The sequence below is a fragment of the Muscardinus avellanarius genome (genome assembly GCF_963383645.1).
Source record: "Muscardinus avellanarius genome assembly, chromosome: 8".
Taxonomy (NCBI): Eukaryota; Metazoa; Chordata; class Mammalia; order Rodentia; family Gliridae; genus Muscardinus; species Muscardinus avellanarius.
Window position 1 is genome coordinate 97,619,885 of NC_137794.1, and position 15,086 is coordinate 97,634,970.

Below are 15,086 nucleotides of genomic sequence, written 5' to 3' on the forward strand. Positions count from 1 at the left end.
TTCTGTGATCCAAATCTAAGATCTCCTTTTAATTACATGTAATCACATGTCATATTAATCCACCAGTTTTATTTTAGGTCACAATTCTGCTACTATCTTCTGCCCATCTTTCACATATTCTCTTCTCACTCCCTCTCCGATGATTCCTACCAAGAAAATGTCTCTAAATTACATCTTACTTCTTTAGCTGTCTGGGAACCAGCTCCCCTAAGAGCCTATAATCAAGTGTGATAACAGGGAGTACAATATTGTTAAGATGTCTGTTTTTCCCCAAGGAACACATCTTTAACTTCCAGCTTCAAATCTCTGTTTTAAGCTTTCTCAAAACAGGTAGCTGCCATTGACCTGAGAGTCTTCCTCTGTTCCCTTGGCTTTTGTCTTTGCTGTATGCCTTGGGGGTGCATGACACAATTTTATTCCAATTTCTTTCTTGTTGCAGTTCCTTGGAATGTTGCAGCAAAATCACAGGATGGTTTCTTCTGGATGTCAGAAGTTCACTTGCTGGCCTCCTTTTCATTTTCCAAATTTGAATAAAGTTAAAAGTTGCAGGTTCTGGCCCAAGCAAACTCTGGTGGGGTCCATGCTGGTATGTGCTGGAGGGGCTGTTATCTTCTGGATGTGTTGATCTTCTGGAGATTTGTTTCCATTATGCACTTAAGGTTCTGCAAGTCTTTAGGGTCTCCTTCCAAGCGATTAGGAGGGGGCAAGATATTAGAAAATCTAGTTGTCTTTTTTTACCTTCTCTTTTGAGATAGCTTTTGCTTCTTGTTTCTGTTTTTCAATAGTGTGTTTCTCCTTCTGAGGACTGTTTGGAGCTACTCAAATGAACCAATTAATACATAGTGAAAATGGCAGTTGTTTATTTCTTAACTCAGTCAGCATCCAATTTCCAATCCACCTACACCTCCTCCCTCCATCCACTAACTTGTCCTTAGCTTTCCTGATGCCTTTCCAGTATCACGGGAAAGGATGGGCAGATATGCTGTTGCCATGGAAACAAGGTAATTGCTCAGAGGATTCATCCTGCATGGGTAATATTGAACTAACTGCTGTACTGTTTCCCATTTATTATAAAACATTTACAGAAAAATATGATGTGTTTCACGATGCTAAAGTGTTTGCTTCTTTTCAAGAAGCTAAGTAAAAATGTCTGATTAGAATACATGTGAAAAGGGATGGAAACCCTTCAATAAAAGTGAATGTAAAATACCTAGAGGAAATTGATGACAAAAACATCTATTGCTGAGTTGTAATCTTTGACTGTCTAAGTCAATGTTGCTGACCTCTTGGTCTTGGGTGTTTATATCTGTTAAGTTTTTCAGCAACTGTCATTGAACCTCCCTCACATATAATGCATTCAGGGAGTATATGTTCTCTGTCATGCAGTTTGGACACCATTTTGTATTTCCTTTTGCTTGACTACCTCCATTGCACATAACTAACTGTTCATATACTTTTTGTCCTAACATTGTTTTTCTTGTCTCATTTCCCCTACACTCACTCACAATAACTCCCTTTAAAACAGAAAGTAAGTTTTTCCTTTTATTGTCCTTGGGCAAAAGAGATCTCACCACCTGCTTTAATTCTACTTTGTAAAATGCTACCCTGCCTGCAGTAGGAGCTCAATTATTATTGAAAATGCTTTTTGATAAGACATTCATTCTTCTTTGGCTCCAGCCTTCTTATTCATGGAAGCAAGGCTAGATAAGAGTTCCTTAGCTTCTTGTCCTCAGCTTATAGTGTCTTTATAGATAGACTGCCTTCTAGTTTGAAGTAATTTTTCTTTCTAGTTATAGGGAAATTACATCCCTATTCTCTAGCACACAGAATCTCATGGTGTACTTTTTATAAAAATACATATGCCTCTTCATGCAGTTCTCGCTCATACCTAGTTGAACTTGTGGTTTGAGAACTAGATGGATCTTCAAATCCACTTTCTGTTCTGAAAGTATGTGATTCAGCAATACCATTCCCAGTCACCCTCACAGAGGAGACCTGACGCCAAGGTGAGCTTGAATGTCCCTTGAGAGTTCAAAAATGGCCTTTGCATCTCTTTTTATTGTTGTTCTAACCACATTTTATTGATATCAGCTCTTGAGTGATCAGTTCTCCAATAACTTGAACTGCTTCAGGATGAGACTGTTTCTTATTTTAAGTCATTTGCACACGGCCTGGCATAGGTGATAATAGTAAAGCTTGAATAAATATTTGGTGAACCTAAAAATTGGTAAAGTTCATGTAATCATGTCATCCAGATTGCAGTTTTATCAGTGCATTAGGATCAGATCCCCAGTAAAGAACTTCATAAACACTTCCCTCATGTATTTTTTTGTAGGACTTGATAAAGTTTTATTCATGTCGCTGCTCAAAAATAACATTCAAATTTAGGATCTAATATATATGTGTAACATATAATATACACATATGTTTCAAAGAAGATTCAGTTTTCAGTATGCCCCTTCCTCCCTAATATTTTCATGTTGGGACAAGTTATGTCCAATTTCACCGAAGTGACTATTTACTCAGTCACCTTTGTGAGCCATGCATGCTAGCAACAGATAATAATACCTAGATTCAGATTTTAATATCAGAACAATAGTTTAAGCTCAACTAAAAAGAGCTATGAACTTTGAAAATGGTATGTTTTAACCTGCTATGTAAAGGGCCCCTTTCAGCTTCCACACATCTCTATTTTGTTTCCTGACAGGTGACATACTGCTCACTTTATTCTGGTGATTAGTCAGCCCACCGTAATTGGCGGTTTGGGGTGTCAACTGTGTGACTGACTGACTTCTTTCTCTCCAGGGCTTTTTGGAAGCCACAGCATTGGCAGTTTGTCCAAAGCCTCATCTTTCTTAGTGGTCAGAATAGCTACCATCCTGATTATTTCACAGAGAAGGCCACATGGGACCAGGACAGCAGTTTCTAGTTCAATCCAATCTCCCTGGCTCCCTTTGAGCCAGGGAGGAAACCCGATATATCTTCAGCCCAGTCTGTCAACACCAGGATAAATCAGGCACCTGGGATTTGTGTTCTCGAAGGCATGAGGTTTCTTTTCTTTTACATACGTGCATGGATCCAGAGGCTGGGCTAAAAGCAGCATGTGTTGTTGACAATCAGGACAACCATCCTGGGGCACCTTTGGGGTCTGTGGTGTGTCCGCTGTCCTCCTGGAGCACTTGGAGAAGAAGTGGTGACAGCAGTAGATTTAGAGCTGGGCCTTGTTCAGTAGTGCAAAACTTTAAGATCAACTTCCAGAAAGGGGAATGCCACCCTCTGATGTCAGCAACCTCTCTCCATTATCTGGCTTCCCGGTAGCAAATGGTTTTACACTCTTTTCTGTCTTTCTCTGGTCTTCTGAGAGAGGGGGTTGTAGCTTGAGGGTCTCACTTGTGTTCTCTTGAGGACCCAGAGTGATAGAAAAAAAGGTCCGATTCTGTGGAAGGCCACGAAGTGTATCATGCATTAGCAAGATTGCCACTCAAATAAAGTTGCCGGGCTTTCCGGTGATAAACCTGGTATCTAGAATATGGGCTTTATACAGTGATTAGGGAGCCACTTGGTTTTGTTTTGGAGTCTCACCAGTTCACACTGCTCTTGTTTGCACTTTGAATTCTCATCTCATGTAAGCTTAAAGCATATAGTCACATCTGAAATAACCTTCTACCCTGTCATTCATTCATAACTATGTTCTCATTTTTCTGTCTGTATTCTCTTCCCTCTAGGATTTGGGTGATTGAAACCCCCTTGCCCAGACATCTGTACTGAGAGCTGTGTTCTTCCCTCTGCCTCCATCCCTGCCCAGCATATATATATATATATATATATATATATATATATATATATATATATATACACACATACACATAGTTATTATATATATACATATATGTGCATATATATGTGTATATACATACATATATATGTAGTTATTTCAACCAACAAAAAGATTGAGAATAACTAAGAATACCCCCTCCATACCACTTAGCCTGAAAAGCAAGACATCTCCATTCCAGCTCAAGTGCCATCCCCAGCTGTGTCTCACACCCTCTTCTCCAGAGGAAATTACCCTCTCACACTCTGCTTCATGTCCTATTCATCCGATTTCCCTGGGAAGGAGGAAGGAGGCCATCTTCCTGTGCTGCACCTCCTCAGTGGTGTCTTTTTTGGCTACAGAGGCTGAAGCTGCAAGTGAAGAACAAGAAGCTGAAATGAGGAGACCACCCAGGGTGGGTGGGAGTCAGGGCCAAGGGAGACCTTACCCTGTAGAACATGGCTGAACTGCTCCTTGTTTGAGAGTAATGCTTTTATTCAGTTGATCATCTCTGGCCTTTTTTACATATCTGGATGGGAAAATCTTGTTCTGTGCTCAGTGAGCTTTTATTAAATACCTTCTCAATGCCTGGCTTAGTAGGACTTTCTTTATGGGAATGTAGATTCACCTCTGTCTTCATGTCCCTCCCGCCCTTTTTTTTTGGATGGAGAAACTCCATTTTATTTTAAAATGTATTTTATGTCAAGGATCATGGGTATCTTTCAAGTTAGACTTTTTTTTTCTTTCCCGAAATATATGGCCTATTTTATATTCTTGGCTTCTCAGTATGTTTAAAAGATTTCATATACCCCAAAGAGCTCGGGTCAGAAGGATGTAAAAGTGGGAGCATTATTAATACCACTTCATACCACTTCTCAAAGATGTTTGTGAAATGAGAAAATCTATTCTAGAGTGTTTACTACCGTGTTTGGTATATAGAACTAAATAAATATTGGCTATGATACCATAACACTGAACTTTGAACTATTCTGTGATTTATCTGAAACATGTATTTTAGGATAAGATATAGGTTTTGAGGCTGCATGATTGTTATTGTTGTGCAGAAAAGAGAGGCCAACAAGAAGTGAGGAAACAGCTCCCTGTATGGGAGGTGTGATCCACGTGATGGTGCATCACTGTGGTGGAGGCTCGATCTCCACTTCCCAGGGACCAGCTTTTCCTACCACCATACTCTTGACAGAATGTTGTCAATGCACCTCCATTTCTGCACAAAAAGCTCTCAACATTCATTTTTTATTTTATTTATATGTGGAACATATAGAAAATGGTATACATTTAGACTGTGCTTGGTGCCATCTCCCCTGCCCCCTTTCACCTTCCTCCCTTCCCCACAATGAGTGTCCAGGTTAACCATGATATATTCATACTTTTACACATATTCAGATGTAGCTCCTCCAGTAATCAACCTCAGACTTCTCTTCTATCCTTCTAGCTTTGAGAGATTTCCCCTCCATTATCTGGAGTACCTCTGGTATCCCCAATGCTCCCTAGTTTGGGCATATTAAAGAAAATATATGTCCCTTCTCTTTCTGTGAAAACATAATGTTCTCCATATCTTTCCATCTTCTTGAGAATGGCATGATTTTGTTCTTCTTTATAGCTGAATAGAATTCCATTGTGTGTATTTTCCATAATTTTGCAATCCATTCATCTGTTGATGGAAACCTAGGATAGTTCCATGTTTTGGCTATTATGAATTGTGCTGCTATGAACATGGGTGTGCATATGTTACTGTAGTTCTCTGATTTCAACCCCTTTGGAAAAATACCCAGTAGAGGTAGAACTGGATCATATGGTAGATCTATTCTATTCCCAGTTTTTTAAGGACTCTCCACACTGATCTCCATAGTGGCTGAACTAGTTTGCACTCCCACCAACAGTGTAAAAGAGTTCCAATTTCCCCACATTCTCGGCGGCATTTGTTATTATTTGATTTATTTATGCTTGCCGCTCTGATTGGGGTTAAATGGAATCTCAGCATAGTTTTGATTTGCATCTCCCTGATGGATAATGATGAAGAACATCTTTTCATGTATCTATTGGCCATTTGTATCTCTTCTTTTTTGAAGCATCTATTCAGTTCAGTTGCCCATTTCTTGATTGGGTTATTTGTTTTGCTAGTGTAGAGTCTTTTGAGCTCTTTGTATATTCTGGATATTAGCCCTCTGAGTGGTGGCTGGTACAGATCTTCTCCCATTCTGTAGGCTTTCTCTTTAGGTTCTTGATGGTTTCCTTTGATAAGAAGAAACTTTTTAGTTTGAGGACATCTCACTTGTTAATTCTTGCTTTAATTTCTTGTGCTTTGGCGGTCTTATTGAGAAATTTATGCCTGTGCCTATATGTTGTAGTGTTGAGCCTATGCCCTCCTCTAATAACTTCACAGTCTCTGGTCTAATTTCCAGGTTTTTGATCCATCTTGAATTGATTCCTGTTTATGGTGAGATGTAAAGATTTAGTTCCATCTTTCTACAAATGGGTTGCCAGTTCTCCCAGCACCATTTGTTGAAAAGGCTGTCTTTTCTCCAGTGTATGAATCTGGCCTTTTTGTCAAAGATTAGTTGAATATTGGTGTCCGGGTTTGTTTTTGTATCTTCTATTCTGTTCCACTGGTCAGTATGCCTGTTGTTGTGCCAATTCCATGCTGTTTTTACTACTATTGCTCTATAGTATAATTTGAAGTCTGAGATTGTGATGCCTCCTCCATGGTTCTTATTGCTAAGAATTCCTTTGGCTATTCTGGGTCTTTTCTTTCTCAATATAAAATTTATGACCGAATTTTTAGGTCTATGAAGAATGTTTGGTATTTTAATGGGAATTGAATTGAATCTATAAATCACTTTTGGCAGAATGGCCGTGTTAATGATATTTATTCTGCCTATCCATGAGCACAGGATATCTTTCTATCTTTCAAGGTCTTCTTCATTTTCTTTCCTTAATGTTTTATAGTTTTCTTTGTATAAATCTTTTACATCTTTGGTTAGGTTTATTCCTAGATATTTTATTAGTTTTGAGGGTATAGTGAATGGAATTGTTTTCTTTATTTCTTTCATTGTGGATTCATTGTTGGCATAAAGAAAAGCAACTTGTTTCTTTAGGTTGATTTTGGATCCTACAACTTTGCTGAATTGATTAATCAGCTCCAGAAGTCTTTGGTTGACTTCTTTGGGTCTTCTAGACAAAGAATCATGTCATCTGCAAATTAGGATAGTTTTAATTCTTCTCTTCCTATTTGAATTCCTTCTCTTGTCTTATTGCTGAATGAAGAGTCTCAAGGACTACATTGAATAGGAGTTGAGGTAGTAGGCATCCTTTACTTATTCCTGACTTTAGAGGAAATTCTTGCAGTTTTTTCCCATTAAATATGATGTGGGCTTTGGGTTTATTGCATATTGCCTTAATGATGTTGAAATACATTCCTTCTCTTCCAATTTTCTGCAGTGTTTTTAACATAAATGGGTGTTGGATTTTGTTGAATGCTTTTTCAGCATCTATTGATATGATCATGTTGTTTTTGTTCTCAGTTCTACTTATGTGGTGAATAACATGTATTGATTTGTGTATGTTAAACCAGCCTTGCTCTTCTTGGATGAAAGCAACTTGGCCATGGTGTACAATTCTCTTGATATGGTTTGGAACGCACATAACTAGTATTTTGTTTAGAATTTTTGCATCTATGTTCATTAAGGATATTGGTCTGTAATTTTCCTTTCTTGAGGTATCTTTATTTGGTTTTGAGATTAATGTGATAATGGCCTCATAGAAGAAATGTGGGAGAATTCCATCTCTTTCAAATTCCCAGAACAGGTTGTGAAGTATTGGTATTAGATCTTCACTGAAAGTTTTGTAGAATTCAGCTGAAAACCTATCAGGCTCCGGGCTATTCTTTGATGGCAAAACTTTTATTGTTGTTTCAATTTCTTTGCTTACTATTGGTTGGTATAGGCTTGGTATGTCCTCTTGGTTCAGTTTAGGTAGGTTATATGTGCTTAGAAATCTATCAATTTCTTCCATGTTTTCCAGTCTATTGGAGTATAAATTTTCAAAATAGTTTCTGATAATCCTTTGAATTTCCCCACTGTGTGTGGTGATGTCTCCTTTTTCATTTCTGATTTTAATAATTTAAGTTGATTCTCTCTTTCTTTTGGTTAGGTTGGCCAGATGTTTGTCAATCCTATTAATATTTTCCAAGAACCAGCTTTTTGTTTTATTGATTCTTTGAATTGTTTTTTTTGTTCTCTATTTCATTTATTTCTGCTCTGATTTTAATAATTTTCTGCCTTCTACTGGCTTTGGAATTAGACTGTTGCAGTCTTTCTATTTCCTTGAGTTGTGTCATTAGGTTGTTTACTTGGTGACTCTCTATCCTTCTTATGTGGACACTCAATGCTATAAACTCTCCTCTTAACACTGTCTTCAAAGTGCCCCATAGATTTTGGTAAGTTGTTTCTCTATTTTCATTTAATTCCAGAAATTTCTTTATTTCTCTCCTAATTTCTGATCTTACTCACTCATTGTTCAATAGTGTATCATTCAATCTCTATGTATTTAAATAGTTTCTTTTTAGTTTCCTGTTGTTGATTTCTACTTTCATTCTATTATGGTCTGAAAAGATGCAGGAAATTATATTACATCTTTTGAATTTGCTGGTGTTTGCTTTATGGCCCAGGATGTGATCTATTTTTGAGAAGGTTCCATGGGCTGCTGAGAAGAATGTATATTTTGTTGTTCCTGGTTGAAATAGTCTGTATATATCTATTAGGTTCATTTGGTTTATAGTTTTCTTTGCTTCTGAAGAGTCTTTACTCATCTTTTGCCTTGAATATCGATCCAGTGATATGAGAGGTGTGTTGAAGTCTCTCAAAATTATTGTATTTGGGTCTATTTGAGATCTCATGTCCAGGAGTGTTTGTTTTACAAATATGGCTGCATCCACATTTGGAGCATAAACATTTACTATAATATCTTCTTGGTAGATTGGTTCCTTTTAACATAAGGAAGTGCCCTGCTTTATCTCTTCTGATGTGTTTTAGCTTAAAGTCTGTTTTGTTGGATATCAGTGTTGCTACCCCTGTCCATTTTTGGACTCCATTGGCATGATATATTTTTTTCCATGCTTTCAACTTTAAATCTGTGAATTTCTTTGGCTTTAAGGTGAGTTTATTGCAAACAACATATATTTGGATTATGTTTTTTAATCCATATTGCCAGTTTATGTCTTTTGATTGGTGAGTTAAGTCCTTTGACATTCAGAGTTATTATTGAAATATGATTTTTGTTTCCTATCATTTTGAGTTCTAACTTCTGTTTGGTATATTATTTCTTCTTTACTTATGACTCTTGTGGTTAGTAGAATATTTAAGTATGGACATATGAAATACCATGTATTTTAAACAAGGAGACAGAAAAGAAAAAAAAGTTTTGAGAGAAGAGAGTACATAAACTAGAGTAAAGAAGTTTGTAAAAGGAGTGTAGGGGGAAGGAGCAAACAAACACAAATAAAGTAACAAAACAAGATACAACAGCTAACTACTACACATCAAAGACAAAAAAACAACCAAAAAATAGTAACAAAGAGAAAAAAGGACAGAAATAAATAAAATACAAAGAACTAGCGACTGTGTGAGACAACAAAGTAAAACAAACAACCAAACAAACAAAAAACCCAAATAAAAGGAAAAAAACCACAAAACAAAACAAAAGAAAACAAAAATTCCTACTAATTTATGAATATGGGGTGAGCCTGGATAATATCTGAATGTCTGATCACTGTGATAGCGTCTGGAGTATTTTCCAGTGACTTTTATTTGCTCTGTACCCTATTGTCAGCTTCTGAACCCACTCTATGAATGTTTGGGCCCCTCTCTTGCCTTTGACAGATTTGCATTTAGGTATCAGGGCATCAGGAGTCACTGTTAATGAGTTCTGTGCAAGTCCCAGGTCTTGTGTACTTCCAGCCTGTAGTCCACTCCTCTGAACCTCCTCCTGGTGCTCAGGCCTGTGCTTCCCTACGCGCAGGGGTGGCAGGCATCCAATACAGTCTTGGAGTGACCCCCTGTGACCTTGTGCAGATATTGTGACTTGAACTCCTTTCCTGTGTCTCCAGAGGTTCTAACTGGATTAGCCCGCCAGGTTCTGAGGTGCTCAGTGGGTGGACATGGTTACCGCCATGTTCCATGGCACACAGTGGGTGCACGCCAGTCCTGTACCTCATCTGGCTACACACTGTTACCTGACTGCCATAGTCTAGGGCTCTGGAGAGCTCTCTGTGCCACTGGGTCCCGTGGCTTTTCTGGGTGCACATGGTTACCTGGTCCAGTTCCAGGTCTCTGGAAGAGTTGCTGTGCTGCTGCAGTTGTCACCTCTGGTGAGCAAGGGTGCTGCTCAGGTGTTCAGGAGCAGCTAACTGCTTAAGATGTTGGAGCTCTATGGCCACTTTCAAACTCCTGGGTTTTTTTTTTTTCTGAATTTCTTGAGGCTGCTGTGCTGACACTCACAGTTTGGGCCCATGGCCCACGATGGCACCAGGGGCTGGCCATGTCTGCAGCAGTTCTGTTGCATGCTTGGGCTTTTTTGTAGTGGATCTCGCAGTTCAGAGTTACTAGATTCCTTCTGCCATGATTTCTGGATCTGTTTTGAGTCCTGAGCTATATTTATTTTGTTTATTAACATGCTGCCTTCTCAGTAGTTGAACTTCATTTGTTTCAGCTACTGAGACACGCTGTGTCCTGCAGTCACCATTTTTTCTCATGTATGTTTTAAAATATATTCAAGCTGCACAAGGACCAGGGAGGGTTAGTAGACCACTTGGGGAATGAGGATTAGTTGTGAGTGGCTATGTTTGGGTAGCCCAATTTGTGGATTTGTTTGTGTTCTTATTTGTGTAGTATTCACTGCATGCCACATCTGAATGCCTAACTTAGATGGTATATTATCAATATCTGTGCTTTAAAATTTTTTAACTGTTTCTTTATTTGTGGTTTTAATTGGATGGCTACATTGTCGCTTGCTTTTCAAGGCCACAGGATGGAGCCAAATCATGACACCTTTTATTTCCTTTCGAGATGTTGCATAATCTGATTTCAGTGTCATGCAAATAAATAAAAACAAAATGTATGCACACATATGAAATGTCAACTAAAACTAATAGTAACCTAGTTCTCTTTGACTTTGAGCTGGATCTTAACCCTCAATTAGTGGGAAGCTTGTCAAAATGCACAGGACAGAGGTTGATATGTGCTTTATCATAATTTTGTTTTCCTAGAGAATTTGAATAAATGAGGTAAAATATATTGCCTCAGGTCTCTGAATCTTTGCTAGATAATTTCTGGACCTCCTATCGAAATACTGTTGCCTAACTTTTCTGTAGTAACTATTCCTCTGATTGTCACAGTCAGTAGTAATAAATGACTTTTTCTGCCACATGTTACTATGCCTGAGTGCAGAGATATGCACACAGGCTGTGGGTTTGTCTAAGAGAATGCAGCTGCATGTGCACTTTTGTTTTTATGGAGAGAAATAGTTTTCTTCAGGGATTTTGCTGAAAATCCCATTCCTCCTCCCAAATAATAGGCATTCAATAAATATTCATTGAGTTGCATTCCACTCTGTGCTGTCACTTGGTATTCCTTATTTTTGCAGGATTAGGGGAACAGCGTAGAAGAGGTGATGAAGACAGAAAGCAACACTAATATGGCATTGCACCCATGTAGTCACAGCTAGAGGTCTGAATTGGCATTTAGATGCACAATGTGCAAGTCAGCTTTACTGCTACATTTTCTTGGCTTTATAAAAGGGCAGGAGCTCCAGCAGGTACAGCATCTTCCCACTGGGGCCCAGCAGGGACTGGATACGCAGTTTTTGTTGACTTCTCCCCAACAGAGAGCATGTGCAGCTGCTGCAGACAGGAGCCAAGCTTTCCACCTATCGTTTTTCCTGTCTACTCACATAAGTCCAAGGCCTGCCAGCTTTTAGATCACCCAGTTCAATTGGAGTTTTACAGATCAGGCATAAATAAGCAAAGTGATCCACCATTCCCAAATTTATACTAACACTGCAGTTCCCAAGGATGTAGTGTTATGGGAAGATAAAATGTCTTGCATCAGCTCAAGTCTGATAACAATCTGGACATGGGTATTAATGTCCACATCATTTGAATTGCAAAGCAGACGCAAGAAGGAATTTTAAAAAATTCTACCTTCTACTTTCACTGTACTATTGGTGAGAAGCTTATGTGAGAAAATCCCTCCATTAGAGTTAACATTCTCATCACTTCTTAGGAAGAATGTCTGGCCTATGCGCTTGTATTAAAACCTGAGGAATTCCTTCTCTGTTGCACCTTCCGTTCTTTTTCTTGGTTCTGAATACCTCAGTATCTGTTTACGTCAGAAATTTCTCTCTTGTCTTTGAAGCCACTTACTCTAAATTTATCTTTGATTATTTTTGTACCTCTTTTAGCGTAAAAGGATTTAAAAAGATATGTTTGTAAGTACCAACATATAATTGAGTTGAAAGATCTCTTAAGTGCATGACTTCACTATAAAAAACATCTTCTGCTTTATTAATTAGAAGTTCAAAATTCTGCCTGTAATCTCAGTACCTGAAAGGCTGAGATAGGAGAATCTCAGGTCCGAGGCTCACCTCAACAATTTAACGTGGTCTCAGCAACTTAGTAAGACCCTATTTCAAAATGGAAAAATAAAATAAGTGTAGCTCAGAGATAAAATGTTCCTGTATTAAATCACTAGTAATAAGCAAACACATGCACACACACACACACACACACACACACACACACAATTCTTAGTTCAATTTATCCAAGTTTAATGTGATTCAAATCTTTTGTATCTTTGGAAGGAAAGGTATTTTATAAATATTATGACAGCAAATCTAGGTCCTACTTAAAAATGAAAACAAATTAATGTAATGATTAAGTCTATCTTTTTTCCAGGACTGAGAATTTTTTGCCCTTTATTTTGATGATTGGAACAAATATTAGTTTCATAGATGAATTTGATCCACATTTTACCCAAGAAAGGACAAAATTGAGTATTATGTTTTTGTATATATGTATCTCCCCTGAGACTAAAGTAGAAATTGGCTTCTTACTTCCCTTGTTTATAACTTCAAATGGAGAGTAAATTAAATAGAGGTATAGCTATCTTCATGAAGAAATCCCTGTTTGAAAATGTATGCATCAAGCATAGTTTAAGAGAAATAAGGAAATAAATGTTATATCCACGTGTATCAACATTTACAACACACAAAAAAGGGTGGATAAAAATGATTAAAAGTTGCTCAACAGCATATCTCAGTATTATACTCTCATGTATATTGTCCTCATTTTTGTATTCTCCATTTACAGAAGTTTCCAGTGGACTTCAGTAATTGGTATGATTAACTTTCAGGGGGAAAATCACTTTATATTCATTTCTGCCATTAGTCAAATTATATAAAGTTTGATATGCTCTAAGAATTGATAAAGTGTTATGAATGGAAGAAATGAAAAATGGGAAGAATTAATCTGTGTGGTGTAGTTTTATAATGAAAACTACAGCTTTTGCCGGGCGTGGTGGCGCACACTTGTAATCCCTGTGCTTGAGGCGGAGACAGGAGGATCGCACAGGTTCAAAGCCAGCCGTGCTGGTTTAAGAGACCCTGTTTCCAAATAAAAATATAAAATAGGTCTGGGAGTGTAGCCCGGAGGTAGAAGGGTTTCCAGGAACCCCAGTACCACCCCCCAAAAAATAAAGAAAGTTACAGCATTCTAACACCCATGGCTAAAAAATACTAATGACATTAGATTATCATAATTTCTATATGTCAAGTTTGGCATTGTGGTGCACGCCTGTAATCCCAGTATTTGGGAGGCTGAGACAGGAAGAGTGCATGTTCAAGAATGGCCTCAGCCAGGCATGGTGGCACACGCTTGTAATCCCGGCATTTGGGAAGCTGAGACGGAGACTGGAGGATTGCGATTCACAGACAACCTCAGCTGCCTAGTGAGGCTCTGTGCAACTCAGTGAGACCTGTTTCAAAATAAAGAATAAAAAATAGGGCAGGGGGTGTAGCTCAGAGGTCGAGTGCCCCTGGGTTCCAGCCCCAGACCTGCAAAAAAAAAAAAAAAAAAAAAAAAGAATGGCCTCAGAAAGCAGTGAGATTTTCATCAACCTAATGAGATCATGTTTAAAAACAAAACAAGAAAATGGCGACTACAGGATACAGCACATCTCAGTAGCTGGAACAAATTAAGTGCAACTACTGAGAAGGCAGTGTCTTGACAAACAAAATAAACAAAGCAGCAGAAGATGCCACAGGGAACCACAGTGGAAAGAAATCCAGTTCTTTGAACACAAGAGCCACTCCAAAAAGCCTGAGCATGCAAGTGACCTGATGTGGCAGCTGGCGCCATCTCAGGCTGCCAGCCTGAGCTGTGATTGCTGGCTTCAGTGCTGCAGCCCCAAGAAATACTGACAAATAATCCAAGAACTTGAGAAAATAAATGATTTGTGTATGCCTATTATGTGTGTGTGTGTGTGTGTGTGTGTGTGTGTGTATATTTTATTTATTTAATATCCTAGTTTCCTGTTATTCTACTTTTTAAAGTTTAACAATTATATCCATTCAATTTCTTCAGTATAGAGACATTACATACAGTAGTCTATAATATATATCAACACAGGGCTTTGAATTCTTCCACTTAAATAAACTTTTTATTCCAATTGAACTACTCAATAAATTTAGCTTGATATATTTTTGTTTGGCTTTTAATGTTTTCATTTTGTTTGGTACCTACCATGTTTGCATTCTCCATGTGATGATGGGTTTTAGGTGTCAACTTGACTGCATAAAAAAATACTTAGAGAATGAAAACATCATTGTGGGGTGTGTCCATGGGGGTGTTTCCAGAGTTGATTCTTATGTGAGTCTGAATGGGCTAAATGGATAAGATCTGCCCTCTGTTAAGTGAGCACCATCCAATTTGCTGGGCCTGAATTAAAAAACAAAAATACAAAACAACAACAACAATAAAAAAAAACAGAGGAAAGGTGACTTGGTCTTCCTTTTCTGGAGCTTAGATCCACTCTTATTCTGCCCTTGGAACTCAGAACCTCAGGCTCTCTGACCTCTGAACTTCAGGACTCATTCTCCTCCAGGACCCCCGTTCCCAATTCTTAAGCCTTCTCCCTCAGACTGAAAGTCAGACCATTGGCTTCACTGATTCTGGAGACTTTGAACTTGGGATGACCCACAC